Below are 14,036 nucleotides of genomic sequence, written 5' to 3'. Positions count from 1 at the left end.
ACCAGGGCATCTCAGATATTCATAGGTGCTTGCAGAATGTCTACGGTGATCTGGCAGTGGACAAAAGCACGGTGAGTCGTTGGGCAAAGCGTGTGTCATCATCGCCGCAAGGTCAAGCAAGACTGTCTGATCTCCCGCGTGCGGGCCGGCCGTGCACAGCTGTGACTCCTGCAATGGCGGAGCGTGCGAACACACTCGTTCGAGATGATCGACGGATCACCATCAAACAACTCAGTGCTCAACTTGACATCTCTGTTGGTAGTGCTGTCACAATTGTTCACCTCACACAAGTCTTCGCACCCGAGAGGAGCTCACAAAACTTCAGTGGACTGTTCTTCCTCATGCACCCTACAGCCCCAATCTCGCACCGTCGGATTTCCATATGTTTGGCCCAATGAAGGACGCAATCCGTGGGAGGCACTACGCGGATGATGAAGTAGTTATTGATGCAGTACGACGTTGGCTCCGACATCGACCAGTGGAATGGTACTGTGCAGGCATACAGGCCATCATTTCAAGGTGGCGTAAGGCCGTAGCATTGAATGGAGATTACGTTGAAAAATAGTGTTGTGTAGCTAAAAGATTGGGGAATAACCTGGTGTATTTCAATGCTGAATAAAACAACCCCTGTTTCAGAAAAAAAATGTGTTGCATTACTTATTGAACTGCCCTCGTATATGCAACGAATTTAAAAACAAACTAAAGTGAAAAATCTGAAACTAGATGTGTTACAAAAATAAACATAGTTTTTGTGTTCTGTCTATTTTCCAAATGGTTCAAAATGGTTCAGATGGCTGTGAGCACTATGGGACTTAACATCTGAGGTCATGAGTCACCTAGAACTTAGAACTACTTAAACCTAACTAACCTAAGGACATCACACACATCAACGTCCGAGGCGGGGTTCGAACCTGCGACCGTAGCAGTCGCGCGGTTCCGGACTGAAGCGCCTAGAACCGCTCGGCCACCGCGGCCGGCTACTATTTTCCGAGAAAAACTGACAAATAAAATTTTTAGTTATCGAATACACATTTGATAACGTCTAAACTATAAGAAAAGAGCAGACATTTACTTCTCGAGGAAAATTCTTAAATATTTACAACGCTCTAATACGCATATAAGGTCTGAATTAAAAAACGCCGTCAGTCACAACTTTTCGTGTTTTACTAAGTATGCGGTGCATTTCGGACTCTGTGGGTCCATCGTCAGGTGTAATTTGTCTTAAAACATGCTTTATTTTTTCTCTTGAATGAGGTGAAATGCATATTCCGTCATTCCGTCGAACGCGGAAAAATATGTGCGAAATAGTGGGAAAGACGGACTGTTCATCTTTTCGACTATTTCGCACATATTTTCTGCTTTTGACTTAGGAAATGTTCATCTTTTCCATACTTCACACATACTTCCCGCGTTTAACTTACGAAATTCATAACCTAACACCGCGCAGGGTAGCCGCGTTGTCTAGAGCGCCTTGCACGGTCCGCGCGGCTCCCCCCCCCCTCCCCCCCCCCCTCCGCCGACGGAGTCCTCCCCGGGGGAAGGGTGTGTGTGTCGTCCTTAGCATAAGTTAGATAGTGTGTAACGTTAGGGACCGATGACCTCAGCAGTTAGGTCCTATAAGACCTTAGCACAAATTTCCATAACCTAACATCATACCTTTTCGTGACAGGAATATGCATTTCACATATTTCAAGAAAAAAAAGCATGTATTAAGACAAATTACATCTGGTGATGGATCCACAGAGCCCGAAATGCATCGTGCACTTAATAAAACATGAAAAGTTGTGACTGAAGGCGTTTTTTAATTCGTACCCCTAGTGTACTGAATATAGTCAGGCTTGAGGCTGCGAAATAAGGATAAAATTAAAACGCATATAAGGAGTCCTGCAGGTTTACAATTATCGTCTTCACTTTTAATAACCTACATCTCATCAACGTCATCAGATTCATCCCCTGAAAGCTTACTTGCTGTTTTCGTGATCACTTTGATTAGCATTTGCGATGGCAGTGTTGCTCTCGGGGTCGCCATCTTTATCCGGACAGTCAGCATCACACTCCTCAGTCCATCTTAGTACACATTCCTCAAAATTAGCATCTGTTGCGTTCACTTCGCTTGGATGTGTGGGCATTTTCACTGACCTGAAAATATTACACTAACTGCTGTCGCGAAGTCCCGGGGACTCTTGAAGTTCGTTGTTCGCAGCGCTTGTGGTGGTAACAGACTGCAGCCGCCCGAGTATGTGACGTGTCTCCTCAGTATAGGAAGGTACTGAACAGCGCAAGCTCCCCGATCAACAAATGCGAAAGATCTACAATTTCATACTTACCTGGAGTCCCAGAGACTCCACAACACCGCTCAAGGGTTAAGGATGGAACTGTTGTTGTTGTTGTGGTCTTTATTCCAAACACTGGTTTGACGCAGCTCGCCATGCTGCTATATCCTCTGCAAGCCTGTTCATCTCCGTGTCACAACTGCAACTTACATCCTTCTGAATCTGCTTAGTGTATTCATCTCTTGGTCTCCCTTTACGAGGTTTACCCTTTATGCTTCCCTCAAGTACTAAATTCGTGATCACTTGATGCCTTTGAAATGTGTTCTACCAACCAATCCGTTCTTCTAGTCAAGTTCACCCCAATTCTATTCAATACCTCCTCGTTAGTTACGTTTTCTACTCATCTAATCTTCAGCATTCTTCTGTAGCACCACATTTCAAACGCTTCTATTCTCCCCTTGTCTAAACAGTTTATCGTCCATGTTACACATCCATACATGGCTACACTCATACAGATACTTTCAGAAAGGACTTCCTAACACTTAGATCCGTACTTGATGTTAGCAAATTTCTCTTCCTCAGAAATTCGTTTCTTGTCATCGCCAGTCTACGTTTGGTATCCTCTCTACTTTGAATATTCTTAGTAATTTAGCTGCCTAGCCGGCCGGTGTGGCCTAGCGGTTCTAGGCGCTTCAGTCTGGAACCGCGCGACCGCTACGGTCGCAGGTTCGAATCCTGCCTCGGGCATGGATGTGTGTGATGTCCTTAGGTTAGTTAGGTTTAAGTAGTTCTAAGTTCTAGGGGACCGATGACCTCAGATGTTAAGTCCCATAGTGCTCAGAGCCATTTGAACCATTTTGCTGCCTAAGTAGGAAAACTCATTACCTGATTTAATTGACTACATTCCATTATCCTCGTTTTGCTTTTGTTGATGTTCGTCTTATAGTCTCCTTTCAAGAGACTGTCCTTTCCGTTCAACTGTTCTTCTAAGTCCTTGCTGTCTCTGCTAGAATTACATTGACGTTGACAAACCTCAAAGTTTTTATTTCTTCTCCCTGGATTTTAATTCCTACTCCAAATTTTTCTTCGGTTTCCTTTACTGCTTATTCAGTGCACAGATAGAATAACAATGGGGATATGCTACAACCCTGTCTCACTCCCTTCTGAGCCATTGCTTCCCTTTTGTGCCCCTCTACTCTTATGACTGCTTTCTGGTTTCTGTACAAATTATAAATAGCCTTTCGTTCCCTGTATTTTACCCCTACCACCCTCAGAATTTGAATGAGAGTATTCCAGTCAACATGGTCAAAAGCATGGAACTACAAAGCTCTTATTACCAAAAGAACCGTCCGGTTTTACAAGCCGTATCTTTTACATGTATGCACTTACGAACTTGGGGCTCTGTTTATAATTACTTTTAGGCACAAGGCCTGACCATACTATTTGTAACCGTGAGGGTAAATCAAGAACTGAAACAGTTCTTTCTAAATACTTAGGTATTTATCCTGAATGAACCTGAAGTCTAAATTCTGCAACTTTTCTATTATCGATAATATCAGATGTTGGAGACGAAAAAGTCAAAAAGTTGATTTGCTGTTCGTATTTTCATTCACTAATTTCTTTCAAAGTCACGTTCCAGAATAACTCGCCATTCAGGAAAAACGTGTTTCGTTGCACAGAAGTGCCTAATAAAGACAATACGTATTGTGCACTCTAACACCTGACGTAACAAATAACGTGATTCATCTGACACTTTATAACGTTGTTGCTTTAATTTCATGTGTAAGCGGTGATGATAGACAATAAAAGCGGGTTAAAAGCTGTGAGCTGTCAGGGGAAGTTAACCTTGCATTACTGCGCAACTGTTTCACCAGGTATCCAGTCTAGCTTACCAAATTCCCAGCCAGACTAACATTAATTATAATCTTTTAATAGTCATACGACAACCGGTGATATATATATATATATATATATATATATATATATATATATATATATATATATATATATATATATATAAAAGAGAATTTAAATAAAAAGAAATAAATCAGTTTATATTTGGAAATTTATTTTAACATTGATCATTGAAATTTCAGCATATTAAACTTGAGTCGTAACTAAGCTGGTGCCTTATTTAGGATTGTGAAAATGTGAGATTGTAATCTTACGGAACACATCAAATATGGAGCCAAGATTGGGAGACCGCATACAACACTGCATTCATAAAATAACACACGAAGAACGTTGAAACATATGCAATAGAAAATTAACCACAACCAACCGATTCAATTTTCACCCAAAGAAATTACGTTCGTAGCACAATCCTGTCCGTCATGTAATTACCACACACTGGTATACTAAATTCATACTAACTCTGTGTGAAATCTTCCCAAAAAGAATAGCTGAGGGCTACTTCGACGATTACACCACATGCTTCACGTGGTCAACTTGGTTTACACAAAGCGTGTAACTCCACAATAATTTTGATAATTAAAATAAATTAGTTCGAAAAGCAATTTACAAAAGAAAAACCTCGAACTGGTTACTAACGTCTTACTATTAACCTGATGGGTCAAACAATTATATAAGCACGTGGTAGTGGTCTCACAAAGTACACCCCACGTGGGTTGAACATAAAGAAAAGTTGCTATATTGAAAAATATTGTCAAGACGAGATGTTATAATCTCACGCACACTCGCATTTAAGATTGATGATCTTAGTTAGAGTTACTGATCAACACGTGGTTCCACTTTACTCACAAAGTAGTGACAAAGCAACTACTGGAAAATGTTCTGAACTTCACAATCGAAATACACTGCGTTGCAAATTAAGATAACATTAGATATTTTAGAGGTAAACCTGAAATAAAGGTGATTAAATTTTCAATTAGGCTGTACTTAAGAAATCCATTGTCCTACAGACTTAGGAGACACGCGCTTAGCCGGAGATCTTACCACTTCAGACGCTCGCCATGGACAGACTGCCTTGGTCCCTTCCTGAGGGTGGCTCCCCACTACAAACGGAAGTGGCCAGAGGGGCAGCTTCCTATACCAACATGACAAAGGACAGACAGGACCATACTAAGGATAGAAACCTCTTTGCTTTTAGAAAGCGTAGCTACCTGTTCCGACGTTGGTCCTACTGTTCTCTAGCAGACAGGCTTGTCTGCTACCCTGAGACAAGCAACTAGAGATACATTTGCTCATTCATCCTCTCACACAGAAGGGAAGGGGGTTAACAGTATCTTACCATATACAGTATATAAAAGAAAGCGGATGTAGGTTCCGTATGAGACTGTGTGACATGAATTACATATAAACTGTGTTTTAAAGTGTAGTAGTGTGACAGATCGTTCTTGTTTATGTGTAAAAGTAACACGTTCCACTGCTCAGTCTCCTCCCAGATAGTCAGAAACGCCACAGTAAATTTAGAAGAGGAATTTATGCCGTAAATGATAACAGATTTAAGAAATTAACATGAAAGGAACCCAACAGAGACCTTTCAACTTGATAGACACTCCAATTTAGATTACCCCCTGCCCACTGAAATCGGAATTGTCGATAGCGTCGGGCCATCTTGGCATCACACAGAAGTCCTTCACTGCGGAGTAGTGTGATCCGGAACACTTATGCCTGCAGCAACATATTTTATGTTGTTGTCTGGTGTGTCACAGGCCGCTGCCTATCCTGCGTTACGCAGTGGGCTGCCTCCCAATTCCACGTTCTGTGGTGAGACTTGGACGTCCAGCAACCGGTGGAAGATTTTCGTATGTTGACAAAAGGTTCGCAGTGCAATTACTCCCCTACGAAGTTTGTCGTGAGAATCCAATCACTCTCTGAGAAACGCACTAACATTCATAATTATCACAATAGAATGAGAGGTGTCTTACACTGTTCTTGACTCAGATTTTGTGTACCAAAGAAAAGAGTGTAGCATCAGCCGTAAATTTCTTTCACTGCCTACCCTGTGATGTAAATGTAAAGGACTTCTATGTGATGCCATGATGACCCGTCGCTATTGCGATTTCAGTGGGCACGAGGTAATCTAAATTGGAGTGTCGATCAAATGTCAGATGAATTACGTTATTTGTTACGTCAGGTGTTAGAGTGCACAATACGTATTGTCTTTATTACACGCTTCTGCGCCACGAAACACATTAACTTCAAACATCTGAACGTGTAGTAGTACGGAATGTGTAGCCGGCCGTGGTGACCGAGCGGTTCTAGGCGCTACAGTCTGGAACCGCGCGACCGCTACGGTCCATCACTTCTTCGAAGTATAAATTAAACAGTAGGTGGGGGGAGGATGGGGGGGGGGGAGACTACACCCCTTCAAAATGGTTCAAATGGTCTGAGCACTTTGGGACTTAGCATCTGAGGTCATCAGTCCCCTAGTACTTAGAACTACTTAAACCTAACTAACCTAAGGACATCACACACATCTATGCCCGAGGCAGGATTCAAACCTGCGACCATAGCGGTCGCGCGGTTCCAGACCGAAGCGCCTAGAACCGCTCGGCCACTGCGGCCTGCCATCCCTGTGTTACATCCTTTTTAATCCGAGTACTTCGTTCTTCCTTGTCCACTCGTATTACTTCTTGGCTTTTGCACGTACTGTAGTTTTACCCGTCTCTTCCTATAGCTTATTCCTATTTTTCTCAGAATTTCGAATATGTTGCACCATTTTAGCTTGTTGAACGCTTCTTCCTGGTTGACAGTTCCTATGAACGTGTCTTGTGTTTTTCTTTAGCCTTTCTTCCATTATCAACTGCAACATCAGAATGGCCTCTTTTGCGCATCTACCTTTCGTAAAGCCAAGCTGACCGTCCTTTAACTCATCCTCAATTTTCTTTTCCGTTCTTTGGTATTTAATGTTGTCAGCAACTTGGATGCGTGAACTGTTGAGCTGACTGCGATAATTCTCACACTTCTCAGCTCTTGCAGTCTTCGGAACTGTGTGGATGACATTTTTCCGAAATTCAGGAGGTATGTCGCCAGACTCATACACTCTACTGACCAACATGAATAATCGTTTTGTTCCCACTTCCACCAATGATTTGCCTTTATGACTGCTTGAACTCTGCTGTGGGCAGAATGAGATTTTCACTCTGCGGCGGAGTGTGCGCTGATATGGAACTTCCTGGCAGATTAAAAGTGTGTACCGGGACCCGAGTTAGAGTCTCGGTCGGGCACACAGTTTTAATCTGCCAGGAAGTTTCATATCTGCCGTGGGCAGTTTTAAAGAAGTGTCTGCATGGCTGTACAGCAAAGATAGCCCATTATACATCCAGAACCGGAAGCAGAGAGGGTATAATAGCAATGTCGTGTGACTAGGGCCTCCCGTCGTTCAGACTGTACGCCTGGTGCCAGTCTTTCGTTTGACGCCACTTCGGCGACTTGCGCGTCGATGGGGATGAAATGATGATGATTAGGACAACACAACACCCAGTCTCTGAGCGGAGATAATCTCCGACCCAGCCGGGAATCGAACCCGGGCCCTTAGGATTGACAGTGTGTCACGCTGACCACTCAGCTACCACGGGCGGACAGCAGAGAGGGTAGTGATGTAGGACGACAGGGGCTGGAGCGAAGTCGTCGTCCCAACCCCCTCCCAAAGCTGTTCCATCGGGGACGTCGGGTCTCCGGGCAGACTAATAAATTTCAGGAACGCTTACGTCCACTAATCAATACCTGACGGGTACTGCTTTATTACAGGGGGATATCCAGTAACGTCCCTCGTTACACCACCTCACGCGCCGCTGTGTGACCTATGAGGTGCTGCTCCATCACTGTGACCCATTCTTTTTAGCCCCTACGCAAGGTCGTGTCGCTAGCTGGACTGCTGGAACTCACTAGTGACCCCTTCCGCTGATTTCATGCGATTTTGTACGACCACCATCTCAACGCTCGACAGTCGCTGCCCGTGAATACATGAGGTCTGTCTGGGCTGGGTTTAACTGTGATTGTTCCTTTCGCGTTTCCACTTTACAGTCGCACCACCAACAGTCTACTTGGGGAGTTTCAGGAGGTTTAAGTGACTCTGATGGATTTGTCACTAAGGCAGCATTCGGGCCCGCATCTCGTGGTCGTGCGGTAGCGTTCTCGCTTCCCACGCCCGGGTTCGATTCCCGGCGAGGTCAGGGATTTTCTCTGCCTCGTGATGGCTGGGTGTTGTGTGCTGTCCTTAGGTTAGTTAGGTTTAAGTAGTTCTAAGTTCTAGGGGACTGATCACCATAGATGTTAAGTCCCATAGTGCTCAGAGCCATTTGAACCATTTTGAAGCAGCATTCGGTGGCTAGTCCGTGTTCGGAGTCACTGAGCTGTCCTGACAGAGATATTCTGTTGTTGATGCTCCCATGTCTGACAACTTAATACTCACTGCCTCCCTTGTATTGGCGCGTCCGCTTCCGGTGACATTGCCCCTCCCGTCGGAGGTTCGAGTCGTCCCTCGGGCATGGGTGTGTGTGTTGTTGTTGTCAGCGTAAGTTAGTTTAAGTAGTGTCTAGGAACCGATGCCCTCAGCAGGTTGGTCCCTTAGGAATTCACATACGTTCATTCATTCCGGTGACATCAACTGGAAAGTTCTCCATTAAATAAGGAAGTCAGGATACTTTTGATCTACTTTTGATCGGCTCGTGCAGTTAAGCACTAATCATTATATGGATGGAAAAAAAAGTCTTAAGAATTCATGTAAATAATCAGCGTGTTGTCATAGTTTTCACTCAGATAGCACATTATGATTGTAAGACTGATTTTTTCCAAATCAAAGCGATATGTCGAAAGTGTTACGCGCGTAACATGCAACTAACCAGCTAAACTCGCAAGCGTTCAGCTTTGTGTCACGAAGCACGGTGTAATATATTGATTATTCCTTGCTACTGTAGTGTTATCTTGAAGCTGTGAGAAAGGAGGACAGGCGCTCCAAGGCGCGGAAGCAGAGACGGTGCTGAGGGCGGACGAAACTAGGAGAGATATTGTTGTTGTTGTTGTGATCTTCAGTCCTGAGACTGGTTTGATGCAGCTCTCCATGCTACTCTATCCTGTGCAAGCTACTTCATCTCCCAGTACCTACTGCAACCTACATCCTTCTGAATCTGCTTAGTGTATTCATCTCTTGGTCTCCCCCTACGATTTTTACCCTCCACGCTGCCCTCCAATACTAAATTGGTGATCCCTTGATGCCTCAGAACATGTCCTACCAACCGATTCCTTCTTCTGGTCAAGTTGTGCCACAAACTTCTCTTCTCCCCAATCCTATTCAATACTTCATCATTAGTTATGTGATCTACCCATCTAATCTTCAGCATTCTTCTGTTGCACCACATTTCGAAAGCTTCTATTCTCTTCTTGTCCAAACTATTTAGCGTCCATGTTTCACTTCCATACATGGCTACACTCCATACAAATACTTTCAGAAATGACTTCCTGACACTTAAATCTATACTCGATGTTAACAAATTTCTCTTCTTCAGAAACGCTTTCCTTGCCATTGCCAGTCTACATTTTATATCCTCTCTACTTCGACCATCATCAGTTATTTTGCTCCCCAAATAGCAACACTCCTTTGCTATATTAAGTGTCTCATTTCCTAATCTAATACCCTCAACATCACCCGACTTAATTCGACTACATTCCATTATTCTCGTTTTGTTTTTGTTGATGTTCATCTTATATCCTCCCTTCAAGACACCATCTATTCCGTTCAACTGCTCTTCCAAGTCCTTTGCTGTCTCTCACAGAATTACAATGTCATCGGCGAACCTCAAAGTTTTTATTTCTTCTCCATGGATTTTAATACCTACCCCGAATTTTTGTTACAGTAAGTAAACCGTAAGGGGAGAGCCTTGCGAAAATGTAGACGCCTCCAGACGCGGTCCCAGGGCGCTAGTTACTCTTCAAGGAATTAACATGTAACTTCATATGTCGTCTAGGCGCTGTGGTTGGTTGCCACCGCACAACTTTGTAACCAACAGGCATGTACTAGCGTATAAAGCCAGCTCGATACCAGCCCTGAGAACAGCAACGTCAGTAGCCTCACAAGGGTTAGAAAGAGAGCGGAAACGCCCAAAACTGTTGACCTGGCAGTCCCTACTCTGTGGAGCCCGAGGGGCTAAATGACGTATAACAATAATCTTGGAAGCCTTATTTGGCAGAGCAGTTACGTTTAGCTTTCAGCCGAACAATGTTGATACCAATTACGGACTTACTTACAAGGGAACCTCCCCATCCCAACCCCCTCAGATTTAGTTACAAGTTGGCACAGGGACAGGCCTTGAAAAAACTGAACACAGATCAATCGAGAAAACAGGAAGAAGTTGTGTGGAACTATGAAAAAAATAAGCAAAATATACAAACTGAGTAGTCCATGCGCAAGGTAAGCAACATCAAGGAGAGTGTGAGCTTACGAGCGCCGTGGTCCCGTGGTTAGCGTGAGAAGCTGCGGAATGAGAGGTCCTTGGTTCAAGTCTTCTCTCGAGTGAAAAGTTTAATTTTTTATTTTCAGACAATTATCAAAGTTCAGGCACTCATACATAATCAACTTCACTCTCCAAAATTCCAGGCCATGTTCAGATTTGCTTGGACAAATGCAGGATTTGACGGTCTACACACAGAAACATTTGAAAACGTAAAAAACATATGTTTTGACAGAGCACAGGCAAAACTGTGCGACTGTGAAACTGTGGCATTCATTTGTTGCAGTTTATCTGACAAACTCTTATGTTTTCATTACTTTTTTGGGAGTGATTATCACATCCACAAGAAAACCTAAATCGGGCAAGGTAGAAGAATCTTTATACCCTTTCACCAACTGTGCAAGTTAGGTGGGTCGACAACATATTCCTGTCATGTGACGAACATGCCGTCACCAGTGTCGTATAGAATATATCAGACGCGTTTTCCTGTGGAGGAATCGGTTGACCTATGACCTTGCGATCAAATGTTTTCGGTTCCTATTGGAGCGGCACGTCCTTTCGTCTACTAATCCCACGGTTTTGCCGTGCGGTCGCAAAATACAGACACTAAACTTATTACAGTGAACAGAGACGTCAATGAATGAACGGACAGATCGTAACTTTGCGAAAATAAAGGAAGTAAAATTTTCTTTCAAGGGAAGACGCGAACCAAGGTCCTCTCGTTCAGCAGCTGCTCATTCTAACCACGGGACCACGGCGCTCGTAAGGTCACATTACCCTTGATGTTGCCTATCTTGCGCATGGACTACTCAGTTTGTATATTTTGCTTATTTTTTCATAGTTCCACACAACTTCTTCCTGTTTTCTCGATTGATCTGTGTTCAGTTCTTCAAGGTCTATCCACTGCGTCAATTTATAACTAAATCTGAGGGGGGTGCGATGGGGAGGTTCCCTTGTTAGTGCAGCTACACTAACATCCCCATCTTAGGAGCAGTAGAGGGGACCTAACTAAACCGTGATTGGTAGGTGCCTGCAAGAGACCTCTGGGATTGGCTGGGTGGCTTTAAGTGGGAGAAACAGTGCCCCCACGGGACTCTTTGAAACCCCTAGAGTTCTCAGTCAGACGATCAGGGAGCGGAATCCGCGTCCGCCGACTCCAGCCTCGGTCCAGCTTCGCGTAAGTCTGCTCTCTCACTTGGAGTGCCTCAGTGAACAGTGTCACATTCAGTATGTTTTGTTTTGCAACTGAGTTGTTGCCTTAAGATGCTGCTAGTGTTTGCTACTGTGGACTTCTGCACTGGTTGCCGTTGTAATAGTGTTACTCATGCTTTTTCTAACCCTATAACTAGCCTCCAGTGTATTAGCTAGTCCTGTCTGAAATAAACAACTATTAGTCCTGTCTGAAATAAACAACTATTTCAAAACCCTGTTTGTCCAAGAGTCTCCACAACGAGTTCCCCACCAAGTCTCACCACCTGCAAATGCCTGTACCAGTTGTAATCTCCCCACGGAAAATTACCCTCTACCACGCACCAATTAATCATTGTCAATCAAACCATCCACATTCATTTACTTTGGAAAAGTATCTGATCTGATTTTCTAGTAATATATGCGGCGACAGCTCGTCGACGCCAAAGTATTTTCTAGTGCGTTTATTCTTTGGAATAACAGAGATACATGTATGATTTCTCCATGGTTGTTAGACTGGTAACGAGGACAGCTTCGGAAGTATCTGTTGAAAGATTGACGGGTTTCTAAAAGAGACATATTTGCTTTTCTTCTCGCTAAAGCGAGCTATTAACATTTGTGCCACTAGCGGGTTGTTTGAAGAGAAAGAAATTGTAACGGAAAATAATTAAGACTTGGAACCAACAGAGATCTGGACGTGTAATGGAGATGGATTGAATATACAATTTCCTACATAAATAAGGTTTGTGACCTCTTTTATTCTGGAGTGAATGAACGAATGAGTTCTTTGTCTGAATCATTGATGATCGCGTTGGCCCTGTAATTAGTGGGGAAGTTTCAGCTGTGTCGAAGAGAGCCTGCAATCACCGAGTCTTGGTTAAATCGTCCAAAAAGGCTTCGTACACATCTGGAATTCGAAATCTTTCGTAAAAGGAACGAATTGTTCAAACGATTGATTTTCCCAACTGAATGCAGCGCTTAACAATAATAATAAATGCAAAGATATCTTACAGCAAGCCAGCCGCTGAATACTAAGACGAAGGGCTCCACCAGAGATTCTATTTGGCTGATTTCACGTAATGAAATATTATATCAAAAACTGTACATAGATAAAGGAGAGAGAGAGAGCGAATGAAAATCAGAGAAAATACTAATCATCCTCCATTAGTCTAATTTTTCGCCTGTCTTATCACGGATTAGCCTGAAGAAAAAACGGGAGGCCCTTACTTTACTGTATAGATTTATGTGTGAATGTGAAGGGATCTTAAAGGCAACAGATACACGTCTATACAGACAAGACATTACACAAAGTTAGCGGCAAGCTGCACGCATTCATCATTCAGCATCTATTCTCCTTACATTAATACACTCCTGGAAATTGAAATAAGAACACCGTGAATTCATTGTCCCAGGAAGGGGAAACTTTATTGACACATTCCTGGGGTCAGATACATCACATGATCACACTGACAAAACCACAGGCACATAGACACAGGCAACATAGCATGCACAATGTCGGCACTAGTACAGTGTATATCCACCTTTCGCAGCAATGCAGGCTGCTATTCTCCCATGGAGACGATCGTAGAGATGCTGGATGTAGTCCTGTGGAACGGCTTGCCATGCCATTTCCACCTGGCGCCTCAGTTGGACCAGCGTTCGTGCTGGACGTGCAGACCGCGTGAGACGACGCTTCATCCAGTCCCAAACATGCTCAATGGGGGACAGATCCGGAGATCTTGCTGGCCAGGGTAGTTGACTTACACCTTCTAGAGCACGTTGGGTGGCACGGGATACATGCGGACGTGCATTGTCCTGTTGGAACAGCAAGTTCCCTTGCCGGTCTAGGAATGGTAGAACGATGGGTTCGATGACGGTTTGGATGTACCGTGCACTATTCAGTGTCCCCTCGACGATCACCAGTGGTGTACGGCCAGTGTAGGAGATCGCTCCCCACACCATGATGCAGGGTGTTGGCCCTGTGTGCCTCGGTCGTATGCAGTCCTGATTGTGGCGCTCACCTGCACGGCGCCAAACACGCATACGACCATCATTGGCACCAAGGCAGAAGCGACTCTCATCGCTGAAGACGACACGTCTCCATTCGTCCCTCCATTCACGCCTGTCGCGACACCACTGGAGGCGGGCTGCACGATGTTGG

The sequence above is a fragment of the Schistocerca cancellata genome, chromosome 7, assembly GCF_023864275.1.
Source record: "Schistocerca cancellata isolate TAMUIC-IGC-003103 chromosome 7, iqSchCanc2.1, whole genome shotgun sequence".
NCBI lineage: Eukaryota > Metazoa > Arthropoda > Insecta > Orthoptera > Acrididae > Schistocerca > Schistocerca cancellata.
The sequence above is the reverse complement of the archived record's forward strand: the minus strand, read 5'-3'. Positions refer to the sequence as shown.